Source organism: Lissotriton helveticus, chromosome 6, assembly GCF_964261635.1.
Source record: "Lissotriton helveticus chromosome 6, aLisHel1.1, whole genome shotgun sequence".
In the NCBI taxonomy this organism is placed as follows: domain Eukaryota; kingdom Metazoa; phylum Chordata; class Amphibia; order Caudata; family Salamandridae; genus Lissotriton; species Lissotriton helveticus.
In genome coordinates, this window is record NC_136067.1 from 1,918,188,303 (window position 1) to 1,918,205,008 (window position 16,706).

A 16,706-nucleotide genomic window follows, 5' to 3' on the forward strand; every position below is an offset into this window, starting at 1 on the left:
TAACGGGGTAGACCGGTTTTACTTTCTTGATGCTCGGGCACAACTCTGTGCCCTGAACACCAGATCCAAGCAGGAGAGGTAAAGCTGGAAAGGCAATCAAGTTTCTCCCAAACAGGGCAGAAACCCCACTAAGGACTTATTTAAAAAAAAAAAAAAAAAAACTTGAAAGAACTGAATATTCATTTGTATTTAAGTAAGACCCCATACAGACATAACCAAAATAATGTACTTTGAATTGACGACCTTATATGTCCATAAGAAGATGACAAACGCAAACCTTGATGCACATAATCTATATCAAACATTCCTAAACTAATGTCAGAAATTCCAACCTCTATTAAAAAATAAGTTACATGTAACTGTAGTACTCCAGTTTGGCTATCTTTCATAGATTCACATGCCTGAATCATTCCTGGTCGTCAAAGTGGGAGTCCCATGGTGCCATAATAAAGCAGCATGCAGCGTTATCATAGGCTATAATGGAAACGAAAAGTCACTTTAATAGCCTATGTCCTTTTAATAAAAGAGGACCAAACTTGAACTATAAGCAGTAAGGTGACAGCACCCTCTATAACACTCCCTCAGATGTTCAAGCACAAGTGGGAACAAATAATCCTGAGCTTGAAGGGGAGCCTCTCGGTGGAGGAGGGTGGGTTGAATGTGAATCTATGAAAGATACCAATGCTGCAGTTACAGGTAAGTAACTTATTTTCTTCTTATCTTTCATAGATTCACATGCTTGAATCAGAATAGCAAGCAGTTACTGTATTTGTATATCTTATAGAATTAACACAAATAGTGGATGGTGGGTGGAAAATATATACATAACATTCATATGCAATATATATCATGCATTAAAATTTGCATAAATACATAATCAAACACATACAACCAAAAGAGGCTCCCCTTATTGAAATAAATGTAGTAAAACCTCTCCACCCACTGCATCACTGCCAATTCCAGGTAATAATGCTGCATGAATTATATGTGCAGTCTTTCAAATCGGAGCGCGAGATATCTTCTCCAGACTCACTTCCACAAACAAATCAGTTGAGGCAGAAACTGCTCTAGCCGAGTGCACCATGGTTTGCCAGCCTGTGAGTGGCAGAACTGGAATGCAACTGAAATTCATTGAGTGGTGGTTGCCATTGTGACTGAAGCACCCTTACAAGTGTGCCCATCTGAGTCCGACATTTGGTCAGTTCTTATGAGTTTTTTAGCGCAATGTAAGTAGAATTTTAGACATCATTTGAAACCTAGCGTATGAACAGAACTCTCTGCTGGTGATGCTGGATTAGTTAAGAAAGTCCAAAATATTTTAGGCTCATTGAGGCAAAATCCGAAGGTACCTTGGGAATAAATCTTTGGATTGGTTCAGAGAAGTACTAAATTGCCTGTGCGGCGCAAGAAGGTTCTTGAGTTGAGGAAGCCTGTATCTCTTCTATCCTCGTGGTTTGAGTGAGTGCTGGTAACAAGGCGACTTTCCATGTGAGAAATATGAGGTGTGCTCTGTGAATGGGTTTGAATGAACTCTTCATGAGTTGAGCTAGAACTATGCTCAGGTGCCATTCCGGGGAAGGAGCCCCTACTGGAGGGGGAAAAAAATTCTTTCTTGAACTGTTTGATGATTCAGCAAGAGCAAAAAGAGAAAATGTGATGAGCATCTATATCTTGATATTGCTGCATGCTGTACCAACTGTACCTGAGCTAGCAAGAGGAGATAGGGTACATATCTGTCACACTATGCTAGTAGAGGATGTAGGATTTATTTCTCGTACCATAGGCAGATACATTTCCATTATGGTGTACCAGTCTTTATCGTGGCTTCAGCCTTAACTTTCCTGCATTCCTGAGGAACATTGAGATCTTTGAATTCATGGGATTTAGGAGCTGTGCGCATAAGAGGAGAGAAGTCAGGCCAGGATGAAGGACTTGGCCTTAGCTCATCATCAAATGTGTATGGCATATTGGAAAGCGAATGTGGAGTACTCTGCAGGAGAAGCTTCGTGAACCAATGCTGCATGGGCCACCTGGGGGCTATCCCGATGAGACAACACTCCTCCGCTTTCCCCCTGCTGCGAGCCTTTGGTACTAAGGGTATTGGGGGGAAAAGGTAAGCATAGATCCCGGACCATCTGTCAAAGGGCATTCCCTAACATTCCTGAATGTGGATGCCAACTTGCCTGGAATTGGCATTTGCGGTTTTCATTTATTGCAAAGAGATCTAGAGAAGTGTCTGCCCGAGAACAAAAAGATCATAATTAGCGTTGACTGATTAAGCTCCCATTCGTGGAGGCTGCTGGTGGTATTGCCTGTGCAAACTAACACCGAAGGTTATGCTATCATTGGCAGGAAAGCTTTGAGACTGGGTTAGATGGCTTTGAGCTCAAGGGGATTGATCTGTATGCTCTTCTGGAGTATAGATCAATTTACTTGAATTTGCAGGGTCTGTAGACGACCACCTCAGCTCTCCAGGGAGGAAGTCATAGTCACTAAGAAGTGAGATATTGGAGGTTGAACGAAAGGTCCTCTGACAGAAGCTCTATCCTGGTGGTCCCAGACCTCCCCCCTATCATATCTGTGTGAAGTTCAAAAGGCCCTGAAAATTTTTTCTGTTTGAATCTATTGCTTTTGTAGCTGTTCCTGTAAGGCTCTCATTTCAGGTGTGCAAGAGGGATCATATTGATCACTGAGAACATGATGCCCAGAAGCTACTTGAACAGACGCAGAAATACTAGTTTAATTTCTGGAGGTCTATGATGGAAAACAAGAATAGAAGCCTGTTCCTTGCTGAGAATGTGGACCTTTCTCTATGGAACATTTAGTTAGCGTAGCTAGTACTCCCTTTCAAAGCAGATGGAGATGAGGTGGGCGCCCTCGTTTTGGTGTAGTGGTGGGCAGAATCTGGGTGAACTCCAACGTCTGACCATATATGATGACATCCAAGAGTTATTTGTCTGATGCTATTTTCTGCCATAGATGACAACATTTTGGAATGGTTTCTCCCACAGGATGGCGTAAGCAGCACCAGAAGTGGTCACTGTAGGTAAGCTAGCCTAAGGGCTACTGAGAGGGTTGATAAGTCTGACACCTCTGGTATTACCCTTGATGCCAAAGAGATAGTTATCCGCAGGTCCCTAAAGGATGCTTCTTTCTAAATTGTACTGTGCCAAAAGATCTTGCGGTGTCAGAGTCAGCCTTGACTGCTTGCAAGGCGTTGTCAACATGCTTGCCAAACAGCGCATCACCATGGTACGGTGAAAAGATTAGCTATATTTGCACCTCAGGTTCTAAACGTTGTGGCCTTGAACCAACTTTGGCGTCTAAGGACCACTGAACCAGACAGTTGTGGGAAACCTATTGAAGCTATATCTGTAAAGCAATCTATGTTTTCTGATAAGGATGTTTCACCCCCACCCCCGCAGAATCTTTTTTGCTTCTGCCCTTTCGGTCTTCCAGCAGAAATTCTATGTATGTGGCAAAGTCGGACCACATCTGGTGGTTATACCAGACCCGTATTGCCAGTCAATCGGCAGCCCGTACAATAGCACCGGGCATAGCTGAGGACATCTCCTTGCTGGTTAGGCGGGGTTATGAGTGACAGGGATTTCCATGGTTGTAATTTCTCACAGATATATCAACAATTGGAATAGGTCAAATAGATTGCTTGTTTGCTATTCGAAGTTGGAAGCGTTTGGCCTTTTGTTCCCTAAAGGTATGGAAACCATAAAAATAATCTGATGGGGAATCCACAGATTGTGGGCCTTCTCGCCATCATCTCCAGATGTGAACTGGTTGTTCCCAGGAAGCATGGTAATATTTGACCCTGGGATTATTCTTTGAATGGCAGGAGCATAGGAGGATGCCGACATATCGGAAATGATGTGACCTTGCAAGCTTGGGTAAGTGTTTGCAGTAATCCTGTAACGTGCCCTGTAGGTCTAGTAATAAAGCTACATGGACCGGATGCATGCTCTGAAGTTGGAGGCGGAGTTATGTGGTGAAATTGCTCCACATATTGCCTCTTCATATATTGCTAACTGTTGTAGACATGCTCAGATTATACCCCTCAATCCCTGACATTAAATTATTCTGGATTATGTGTCTTTTATTCTTGTTGATGACTAAAGTGCTTTCGCCGTCATTTGTATTGTCAACGACATCGTAGTCGACGAGGCAGACAGACTACTAGGTTGACGTTGACAATGTTTGTCATCAAGGAGGATTTTGTCGTAGAGGAAGCCATCTTAGACGGGCCGTAATAGTCGACATTGTTGTGGTAGTCGACGCTGTCATCGTAATTGCTGTTAACGATAATTTTAACTGTGGCTTTGCCATAGACGCCTCATTGCTAGGTTATGAGGATTTCCCTGATGTAGTGTCAGGGCTGAAGAGGGAGTTGTAGGGTTTAGCTCTGAGGAAGTCCACTCCCCTCTACCCCCCCATCCCATATTCTCTCTCTGTGAGAAATGTCTTATCAAGACTCATGGTAATTCTTTTTAATTACTTTTCTACACGAACCTTGGTGTGACCTCTCCCTTTCACCTCTCCTGCAAGGTGAAGGAATACTCACTGTCCTCATCAGAAGAGGCAGATTTAAGTTTCTGTAGTTTCAATAACAGCCTAATTTCTCTGAACATGAGTTTTTGGGGAAAAGGTTAGACACATTTTATAGTCCATTACCATGTTTTCTGCTACTCTGGCATACTAGTGCCAGGTCCAGAGAAAAGAAATACCAAATATAATACTGGATGATCCAAAAAGAAGAAATAGTTAAAGAAACTGAGCAGAGCTCAGGGAAACTCCCTTCACACGGCGTGCGGTAGAAAATCTGAGGGACTCTGCGCCTCTATTGGGAGTGTTCAAGAGGGTGCCATTGCCTGATTGGTTGTAGTTCACGTTTGTTTTTTGTTTTTTAAAGGACATAGATAGGATATTAAACTGACTTTCTTGCTACTGTAGCCTATGATAGCGATACATACTGCTTTATTATGCTACTATGGGACTCCCACTTCTACGACGGGGAATGATTCAAGCATGTGAATCTATAAAAGATCCAATACTGGAGAAGTTTTAGGATAAAAAGACTGTCACTTGACCACTTGTCAGGAGAGGTCCTTCGCCCAGATTATTGCCCCAGATTCTGCCTCACCAGCCGCCAGCACATTTCACAGATGAAACTCTCCTGAAGAATGAAACTGATAAAACCAAGTCCTGTAAGAAGACCGACTGACTGCTCCTGGTTGCCCTTCGCAGGGAACACTGTCTTCATGGCTCCGCTGATGAAGACAGCCTTGTGTCAACAAGGTATGCATTGCGTCTCTTTTCCCTAAGAAACTCTGGAATGCAAGATGCTCTTCCTTTTATGCTCTCATAGTATAGCGCTTAGAAGTAGATATCGGAGTGTTAGGTTCTAGATGAAAACAAGTTACTTACCTGTAACTTTGGTTCCCCAGTATTGGTAACTTTCATAGATTCCCATGCTTTGTATCATTCCCCGTCGTCGGAATGGGAGCCTCGGTAGTATAAAAAACCATAGAAACAAAAGAGAAACCTAGGCCTAGGCCTCATCTCATTTTGTATTCTATCCACCTCCTTTTGTAAAAAGAGACCAAACTTTTGCCAGGACCAATCAGAGCAGCCTCACCCTCTAGAACCTTCCTGAGAGAGCTCAGAGCCTCAGATTTTCGTAGCCGTTGTGCAAACCGCCACTAACTCTGTAAAAAGACTGAGCTTTCCCAGGGGAGGCGGGCGGGCGCATGGGAATCTATGAAAGTTACCAATACTGGGGAACCAAAGTTACAGGTAAGTAACTTGTTTTCTTGCCCCAGTATTGGAACTTTCATAGATTCCCATGCTTTGTATCAGAATAGCTAGCAGTACAGCACCATGAACACATTTTGTAAATACATGGCATCACATAACCATAGAAAAATACATAAAGTACAGTAAAAACAAACAAAATGTGCTCACCAGGATGGAGGGATCGTAGGGAAAGCTCACCTCTCAATGAAACAAATTCCGCAGGACTGCCTGACCAACAGCCGCATCATCTCGTCCTGCAGATTCCAGGCAGTAGTGTTTCGTGAAGGTATGAGTACTGCTCCACGTTGCTGCCCTGCAGATGTCCTTAATGGCAACTCCCGAAAAGAGAGCCACAGATGAAGCCACCGACCTCGTGGAATGTGCACGGACTCTGCCGTCCAGCGGCTTGCCCGCTTCCTGATGACAGAATCGAATCGCACTGGAGATCCAGCGGGAAATGCCAGTCTTCGTCAAAGGTAACCCCTTACGAGGTGCACTGTAGGACACAAACAACTGAGTAGACTTCCGAAAGGGACGTGTGCGCTCCAAGTAAAACTTTAAGCACCGTTGAATGTCCAAAGAATGGAGCGTACGCTCCGCAGGTGTCGAAGGATGTGGAAAGAAGGTTTTCAGAATCACCGGTTCATTCAAGTGGAACTCAGATGGCACTTTCGGGATGAATTTGGGATTCGTCCTCAGAACCAGACCTTGTTTTGTAAATTGCAGGAATGGATGCACTATGGAGAGTGCCTGAAGCTCACTCACTCGTCTAGCTGATGTTAGAGCTAAGAGGAGTGCTAGTTTCCAGGAGAGGAACTTTAAGTCTGCCTTGTGAACCGGCTCGAACGGAGCTTTCATGAGTTGAGCCAAGACAAGGTTGAGCTGCCACACTGGTGGAGGAGGACGAACTGGCGGATACATCCGGAATAGGCCCTTCAAGAATTGTTTAACCACCCTAGAGGACCATAAGGAAGGACCTGCCGAACTGCGTCGAAACCTTGATATGGCCGCTAGATGCACCTTTACTGAGGAATGTGCCAAACCAGACTTAGCCAGAGACAGCAAATACGGCAACAACTGATGAGGTTGGGAAGTGTAAGGATGGAGACCTTCCCGTTGACACCACAAGCAGAATCTCTTCCATTTCGCCGCGTACGTCTTGTTGGTACTTGGCGCTCTGGCTTGAGCCAAGACCTCTCTGCATTCTTGAGACAAAGCTAGATGACTGAATTCTCTGTGTTCAGGAGCCACGCCGTCAAGTGGAGGGATCTCGGATCCGGGTGGAAAACCTGTCCCTGACTCATGGACAAGAGGGACGGAATGGGCTTCAACGGAATTGGAGGAGCTTGGGAGAGCCGCAGTAGTTCTGTGTACCAGAATTGTCTGGGCCACGCTGGAGCAATTAGAATCATCCTGCAGGGTTCCGCCTTCATTTTCTTGAGAAGTCGAGGAATGAGGGGAATGGGAGGAAAAGCATAAAAGAACGCGCTGTACCAGGCCATCGAAAGAGCGTTCCCTAGGGACCCCCGATGGTGAACCTTGCTTGCGTAGAACCGGCATTTGGCGTTCTCCGGCGAAGCAAAGAGGTCGATGGACGGCGTCCCCCAAACTGAGAACACTCCGTCGAGAATGGATTGATTCAACTCCCACTCGTGAGTCACTTCCGTCTGGCGACTCAAGGCGTCCGCCTTGACATTGAGAGTTCCCGCCAAGTGCTCGGCTCTCAGAGTGATGTTGTTGTGAATCGCGAAATCCCAAATCCGTTGAGCTTCTGCGGACAGAGTCTGCGATTTGGTGCCTCCTTGTTTGTTTACATAGTGCATGGCCGTCGTATTGTCCGTCCGGACCAGCACTGAGCGATTGCCCACTCTGGGTAGAAAAGCTTGCAAGGCCAACCGAATGGCTGTGAGCTCCAGGAAATTGATATGGCACTGCCGCTGTCCTGGACTCCAATGGCCACTGACTTGAAGTTCTCGGAGCACTGCACCCCAGCCTTCCAAAGAGGCGTCCGTGGTCATCACCATGGGTGAAGGAGAAATCCTGAACGTTAGGCCTTGGGCGAGATTGCTTTTCTGAAGCCACCATTCGCTCGCTGTTCTCATTGCCGATGTTACGACAACCCTGTCGTTGAACGACTCCTCTGCCTGGCGCCATTGCTTGTCCAGCTCCTCCTGCAGAGGACGCATCCTTAGCCTGCAATGCGGTACTAATGGTATGCAGGAGGACATCGATCCGAGAAGGGATTTGTATTGGCGGACCGATAGGACCTTGCTGCGGCAGAGTAGTTGAGCCGAAACCATCAATTTTTGTTGTCGCTCTTCTGAGGGACGAGCCGTACAATGCGTGGTGTCCAGCACGGACCCCAGGAATCTGGCAGTCTTGGAAGGCAGGAGGACTGACTTGTGTTCGTTCAACTGAAGGCCCAGGTAGCGGAACAAACGGAGGCAAGTAGACACGGCTTGCGAAGCGTCCTGGAAAGATGGCGCCTTGACGAGCCAGTCGTCTAAGTAAGGGAAAACTTCGAGAGATTGTCGTCGAAGGAAAGCTGCCACCGGCGCCAATACCTTGGTGAACACTCTCGGTGCCGACCGAAGGCCGAATGGAAGCACTTTGAACTGGAAATGGCTCTTCCCCACTGTAAATCGAAGGTATTGTCTGTGAGCTGGGTGTATTGGAATATGGAAATATGCGTCTTCTAAATCCAGCGACGCCAAGTAGTCGCCCGGATTTAAGAGAGGAAGAATTTCCTGGAGAGTGACCATCCTGAAGGAGAGCTTTACGAGATAGGTGTTAAGCTCCCGAAGATCGAGGATGGGACGCCAAGTGTCTTTCGTCTTCCGCACCAGGAAGAATCTTGAATAGAACCCCCGGCCCCTCTGAGAGAGCGGGACCGGTTCTATTGCTCCTTTGAGGAACAACTGGTGGGCTTCTAGATGTAGTAATCCTAGATGTCCTGAGCGGATGGCGCCCGGAGCTCGTGTTGGAGGAAAGTTGTGAAATTCCAACGCATGGCCACTCTTCACGATGTTGAGGACCCATTGGTCCGATGTTATTGACATCCAACTGTCCAGACAAAGGGATATCCTGCCCCCCACTGATGTGAACGGGAGGGGAGGAACAGCAGGTAGAGCCGGGAGGCCGCTATTGTCGTTTGGTGTTGTCACGGCCTTGTCGCTGTTGACGGCCTCGCGGAGGGTTACGAGAGAAAGATGCTGATTGCCCTTGTCGCTGATTCGAGTAATGGGGTTTATATGACTGGGAAGACTGCGAGGAATAACGTTGTTGGTTTCCTCTGTAAGACGTAAATCCTCTACCCGGGCGCCCCTAAAGGGGACCTTGCGATAGGTGAGAGAGCCCAAGGACTTTGCTGTGTCTGTGTCCTTCTTGATATTCTGTAGAGTATCATCCACATGCTTCCCGAACAGCATCTCCCCATCAAAAGGGAGGTCCAGGACTCTGTTCTGGACCTCCTGACGAAACCAGGTGGCCTTCAGCCAACCCTGACGCCGTAATACAGCGGAGCCGGCCAAGGCCCGGAAGGCCGTGGAAGCAATGTCCATTGCACAGTCAATCACTTCTGCAGACGATTTCTCTCCTTCCGCCAGCACCTTCTTGGCGTCCTCCTTAGTGGGCTCAGGTAATAGTTCCACGAAGGGTTCCATGTCGCACCACATCTGGCGGTCGTAACGGCCTAAGATGGCAAGGGCATTCGCCGCTCGAACCAGTAAGCTGGCCATAGAGGAAAACCGTTTTCCAACATTATCCAGACGTCTGCCGTCTTTGTCCGGAGGAGTGGTCAACGGTGTGGACGGATTCTTTGACTTGCTTTGTGCCGCCTGAGAAATCACAGAGTCAGGCTTCGGTTGACCAATAAGGCAAGCTGGACTGCCTTCCGGAGCTTTATATTTCTTCTCCAGTCTGGGGAGCACTGGAAGCACCGTGGCCGGACTCTGCATGATCTTCATGCCCTCCTCCCATACATGTTCAATAATGGGAATAGATTTTACAGAGCGTTGGTGTTGTTCCTTAAAGTCATAAAGGAAACATTCCGATTCCTCTCTTGAAATAGGTAGGCCAAATCTCTTAGCAGCCCGTTCCATCAGATGATGAAAACCCCCTATATCCACCGGAGGGGAGATGGAAGTGTCTCGACCAGCCGCATTTGGATCTTGCGGGTCATTGTCCCCCTGATCCGGGTCAGGGTCCTGTAAAGGATCCATCAAGGGATCCACTGGGACAACCTCCTCATCCGAAGAGGTATCCTGATGGACATCGGGAAGTGGTACGGGATCTGGTGTGGGAACCCGGGCCAAAGGTGTCACTGGCGGTGGTGTGGAGGGTACCACCGGAACACTAGTAGCCGGCTGCACTTGCGGCTGTGGTGGAAGTGGAAACAACGTAGTCTGTCCAGAAGGGTCTGACGGAAACCTTCTACGATAATCCTGAAGCAAGTCCTGAAGATCCGAAATGAGAGAGGAGGGCATGGCTACCATGCCTTGTCCCAAACTCGGCGGATGTCGCTCTTCCACAACATAAGGATGTAGTTGTTGGCCACCTGCCTGGTCGAAATACTCCTCCGTGTCCGTCTCCTGTAACTTTACGTTCAAGTCCGAGGGACTAAAGGCAGGTCCATAATCCTCATGAAACTCATCCTCGTCAGACTCATCATCTAACAGCATTGTCGGTAGATGGGAAGAGACTCGTCGCGGAGACGTCATCTCTGGCGTGATTTTCATTTTCCGGACTGGAAAATGCACTTTTTGGGCCGTCGACGGCCTCGTCGACGACGCCGTCGTCGGAGCATCAGTCAATGTAACCGTCGACAGCACCACAGCCCTCGTCGACACAATCTTCGTCGTCGATGGGACCACCGTCGATGGTCTCGTCGACGAACTCGTCGTCATTATCATCGTCGTCGTGGAAGCCGTCGTCGTCGACGTCGTCGACGTAGTCTTCGTCGTCGTTGCGGCCGTCGACAGCGGCCTGCTAGTCGTCGTCGACGTGGAAGCCACCATCGTCGACGAGGTCGGAACCTTGAACGTCGCCGAAGTCGCCGTCGTGGACACCGCTACAGTCGACGAGCCCGTCGACGGAGCCACAGAAACAGCGGGAACTTTAGCCAAAGTCACAGTCGTCGACGTACCTGGTGTTTTCGTCGTCGACGGACGCTGTTTTTTCTCCGGCCCAGATCCTGAAGGGCCAGTAGTGTTGATCACTGGGCTTGATCTTTTTGGATGGAGGAGAAAGGATCACAACCTCCTTTTTGTCCTTTAAGGCTGGCACCACTGCTGCAGCCTGTCCCTGCCTCTCCTTTACACTTTCGTGAGGAGATTGAAGGGGACCAGCCCTCTCAGACCTGTCAGAGATCTTGTGATTGGCTTGAAGAGGGGGCTCCGATGTCGAAGAACCAGGGGGAGACCTACCCCTCTTCTTTGATCTTTGCGAGGAAGCAGCAGACACGGAATCCTCCTCATCCGAAGAGAGCACCTCCTTGCGCGTCTTCATCTTCTGAAGCCAGGTAAGAAGCCGGCCTTCTCTGTCCCGAAGAGTCTTGTTCGAGAAAGTCCTGCAGATCTTGCAGTCTGTGGCCTTGTGGTCAGGATATAAGCAATAAATGCAATTATCATGCTTATCCTCCACAAACAGACGTTTTTTGCCACAAGAGGCACAGGACCTGAATAAGGCCTTCTTCTCCCTGTCAGACATGACGATTTGAAGCAGAAACTTGAAGAAATAAGTAGAAAAACAGTGAAAACTGAGCAGAGCTCAGTGGAGACTCCCTAGCACAACGTGCGGTAGAAAAATCTGAGGCTCTGAGCTCTCTCAGGAAGGTTCTAGAGGGTGAGGCTGCTCTGATTGGTCCTGGCAAAAGTTTGGTCTCTTTTTACAAAAGGAGGTGGATAGAATACAAAATGAGATGAGGCCTAGGCCTAGGTTTCTCTTTTGTTTCTATGGTTTTTTATACTACCGAGGCTCCCATTCCGACGACGGGGAATGATACAAAGCATGGGAATCTATGAAAGTTCCAATACTGGGGCAAGGCATGTTAAGGACATTCTAACAAAGCTAGAAGTTCTCATTTTATTCTTACTGTTTAGAACGTGTCTTGTGGTTTTTATAATATTCTGTGCAGTAGTTTTAGAGGTACTGAAAAACGGATTGTTCCTGTAGTAATAAATACTTTTAACATGAAGTGTTGAATCTTCTTAGTACAGTGTGCATGATGCTGTGAATAACAAAATAAGGTATGTTGCTTTCCACCGTGCCCCTGGTCCCACCATGGGACTTTTAGTAACCCAAAAGCAATACTACGTCAATTACACATTGAATAGTGTTTTGTGAGGCTAAAAGAATTTTTTCACATTCATTGCGGGTGCACTAAACCAAGTTCGCCTATGTCACCCATGGGTGGCTAAGGACCGCTTGTACAGTTAAGCCAAAGTCCTAACCTATGCAACACAACTTACTTGCCAGAAAGCAAGATGCGCCTCCTTAAGTATAAGTTGGTCAAACCTGTATGCATGATTCGTAAACACAGAGACTTTACTATTAGGGTGCGCGCTCTAGGGAAATGAAGTGAGCTCTGAGTTCTGCTTGTATCACTGACTGTGGTTGCAGTATAAAAACCATCTTCACAAATGTTCGAATGTTCCCAGACTTCTCCCAAGATTATGTGCAAGTACATGCAGAAACACGACAACAAGAGTGGCAAGACTGGTGGTGATTCATGTAAAATGTAAACAAAAACCTGCAGATTGAAAACGGGGTTTGCTAAACTATTGTGCAACACTGTTGAACAAGTTACTTACCCTCGGGTAAGCTGTGTTGCTGCTTTCTTTAAAGCATGCAAAGGCAGAATCAGCCATTTCTCCAAAGAGGCAGGACCCATCAAAATGCATATGCATTAAAGATGCCTGCACGTCTCTAGAAATGCCAGTGGATCACAGAGACACGTGTGGGTGAAACACCACTAGTGCCCACCACACGCCTCCAGCAGCCGCCATATCCAAGTCAGACATAATGACATACTTTGCTGCATCCGGACTGTCCTGAAGGGTGCAAGCTGCCAAAAAGGCCTGAAAAGTCTCCAGAAACATCAGCAAGTTCTAGGCAGCCATAGCCACAAAGGCGTGCAGATAGCGGCCTAATAGGTAGATTGCATTGACCGATCTTTTCGCCAAGCTGGTGGAAGAAAACATCTGCTTTCTGAACACCGCAATCCGCTTTGACTCCATAACCAGAGGGGAGTGTAGCAAATGCATTAGAATTAACTTTAGTGGGGGGTGATTGGACCACCAAATTCTCAGAAGTTGGGTGCTGTGTAATAAAGCGTAGGTTGCCCAGCACAGGTCAACGGCACCTGGTCACCTGCCTGTTCACCTGTGGGCAAGAGCACAGCTTCATCCAAGTACCCATATGGGTGTCAAGTCAGGACATCATTAAAAAGAAGTAAGGGCTCAGATGAGGTTGGTCTCGGCAAGGACACTGGTATTGACTTCAACTGATGGTAGCTGTAGGTCCAGTTCTTCAGCTGCCAATATAATCACCACACCAAAGGGTGTAGTCTCCTCCATAGGGGTCCAAAGAAAGACTCCAAAAGTTCAACCGGGCATTTAGCCAGCACAATGGCCTCCTGAAAGCCCATGTAAAAATCATTATCCTCCTCGGAATGTGGTGGTAAATGATCCCCATCATCACAATTGTTATTGTCAGGTGGAACAGAGTCCAAAATAAAAAGGTTATGAAGCCTGTGAGGAAGGCGTTGTGGGACAGGGAGGGTTTTGACAGAATTAGAGCATACTGGGCCTGGGTATGCTGGGGTGGAGGAAAGGCATTACTTTGGTTGCATTCTAAGCAGATTCGGCTCAAGGTCAGACAGTTGGCAGGGGCTTGACCTCCAGAGGAGTCATACTGGCATCAGGATAAAGGGACGGGTGTAGATCTTGGAGCTGGAATGCAAGATTACACAGGGATGATGTAAAACCCAAGTTGGTTTGAGGGACATAGATGGCACCCACGATGGATCTGCAGTCCGTAACCCGGCTGGAGGCCTCTGTGGATCCCTAGGCCCAAATGCACAGCGCAGAGTGTCACAATTATTCATAGTCTGATACAGCGTCGCTAAGGGCCTGGGAGATTTGAGATTCAATGGGACCAGTGGAAGAATCTGCAAAGCACTCTGGGATCGGGTGTGAGGTCTGGTGGCACATTGACGCTCTCCTGACTGAGTGGCGGGATGCAGTTTAGTCCCAATTCGTCTTACTTCTTTTTGAATATTGACTTACTGGACAACTTCCATTGAGAAGAGGACCTGTGGCTTGAGAGCCGGAACTAGTTTGCTCCCTTGACTTGGAATAGGACTTAAAAGAGATCCGTGACTTCTTTTGGTGTCTAGAGATGTACAGTTAGCCTTCACACTCCCATGTCATCTTCTGGTGCACGAGTCTTGCGCCAAGTCCAAACACCAGTGGCAGGCCTCAAGCGTGCCAGTCACAAACATCTGCGTCTAAGAGTCACAAGACAGTTTAAACCCTGTAGCCTTCGGTGAAGATATCCTCTTGCGCACTGAGAAGAACTTGTCCACTGACCAAAGGGAGTGGAGCTCAGGATCAGCCGACAAAGACATGGAAAGAAAGGAACTGACAACGCCAATGGGTGACACCTATAGGCAGCTCTGCTCCATTGAAGGTGCTCGATCTTTTGCCGAAGTAGACTTAGCCTGAGATTCTAGGCTCATAGATTGTTGCCATGACTATGATGGACAATGAGGGTCGGCTGACCCCCACTACAGACTAGGTCTGCTTATATGAAATCCTGCACACTCTGCGCATCTTTCTTAAAGTGTTAACGTGAATGTGGTGAAGGTTGATACCAATGACACCTATGGAAATGAGGGTCGTTCAATCCCCATCATAGACCATGTCTGTGTGTTTACGAAAGCTGACTAAACGTGTTCCGAAAGCGAATCCGAGCATCTCTCGGATGATGCCAGGTTCTACTATCGTTATATAACTGGTCCCAACCCCTCAATGGGGAACACTCTCAAGTTAGATGTTTTTACTGGGATTCAGGGAGCAGAGTCAGTGGAACTCTCGGCACACACACATACAGTAGATATTGCAAAACACAATGAAGTTTTTTCACCAGTGAAACTGTGGTTTTTGAAAAGCTGGTTAACATGAGCAGGTCAAGCCCTAATATTATAGATGGGGATGTTAGACCCTCGCTGCAGCCCGGATAGGCTATAAAGCAATAAAGCTTTCAGTTTGTCAATGGTTACCATGACGACGCGGCGTATGACACGGCCATTTTGAACAAGTGGTCACGCCCAGTGAGTCGGCATTGGCTCACTTCACGGGTAGTTTAAATACTACATATCCCATCACCCCCCCCCCCCCACCCCCCCATATCCCATCATTCAATGCGGGAACGGTCGCTACACGCCACACTGGGCGGACTTGTACGTGCTTTCTGAGGGAGAGTGACTTTTTAAGGTAACCAGTGCGCGGCTCATCAGCATTTATTGCTTGGCCATTAATAGAGCGTACAAATTAATAAACATTTATATCATCTTCCCCATAGATCAACTGGAAAATTGGGTACATGGATCCAAGTGTCTACGGACTTCCCGACGTGCCGTTGAGGTGAGCCCCATTTTGCTAGATCTAACCAATTTGGTGCAAGTGACAATCTACATGTTTTAACAGTCAGGCACTTTTTCGCAGGTTACCCTGGTACCGGCAATAAATAACAGGGAACACACATACAATTTCGGCATTTGGTAAGCAGATTCAAGCGATTTTCTTTGACATGTGAGTATAGAGCCTGACTTTGACATTAGGTTTATAGATTGTGTCGTGTCTTGTGTTTGTCTTTCCAGAACACGAACATCTTTATGGTTGTGAAGCAGCAGATTTGATCTGTCCAGTCATAAGGTAGGCGGAGTGCACCGGTTGGTTAGTGCTTCTGTCCACCAGTGGTTGGAGGTCTTGTAAATAAAAACTGTTGTTTTGTTTCTTTCTTTTATAGAATTTTACGGTCCTGATGAGAACCCGACAAACAGTTGGGTTTGAAACGCGTCGACCTTTGTTTCCCTTGTCAGACAAACCACATGATACAATTGATTCATTGATGTAATGATTTAGTTGTTGGATGTAGGAAATGGTGATTACTTAGAATCATTTTTACACTTCAGTAGGAGTTTATAGGATTTTTTTTTTGTTTGACCTTGGGATTATGAGTGTTGTCCACCAGATCAGGGGCTATACAAAAGTAATTTTACCCGCTCTGGTGTGTTGTTTGGATGGTGTGAGTGTTTGGTATTAGTGTCTGGCTGAATCTGTTTGAGGTATGTTTGAAATTTTGCATGGATTGTATGCTGGTGTCTTGTATGATGAAATACAGTCTTGTGTATATAGCTTTTCCCCTTGTTTTGTATTCATTATTGATGCACATGTAGATACAATATTGTTGATGAAGTGATTTGTAAGAGAGTTGATAAATAAAATAACTGATGGTATAGGAAAAAGTGCGGACCTATCTGTTTTATTTATAGGGTCTGGTCAACTAAAAGTTATGGAGTTTTGCTCAGTATTGGCAATTGTTACTCAGCCTTACTGAGTAGAGTCAAGGCCTTTTGGTGTTTCTCCATCACTTCCAGGTAGCATCGATCCACTCCACCAACTAGAGGTGCAGAGCAGCACAACCATAAAAACCTCCAGATGAAGTCTGGTGACTGGGGAATATTCTTAAGACTAGGAATCTGCAGTTAGTAGTATTCATCAGAAAGAAAACATTACTTACCCTGTAAGCATCTATTTGTGGCATTTAGTGCTGAAGATTCACATGTTCAGAATACTCCCATCTGGCAGACTTCTAGCCGCAGAAGCCTTACCTTTTGA

At 46.8% G+C, this 16,706-nt stretch overlaps 1 protein-coding gene across 2 annotated transcripts in view; it reads right to left on the reverse strand.

Annotated features, from left to right (window-relative positions):
- Positions 1–16,706, reverse strand: part of COQ8A (coenzyme Q8A) — a 366,784-nt gene that overhangs the window by 60,433 nt on the left and 289,645 nt on the right. The gene's annotated exons all lie outside the window — the stretch shown is intronic.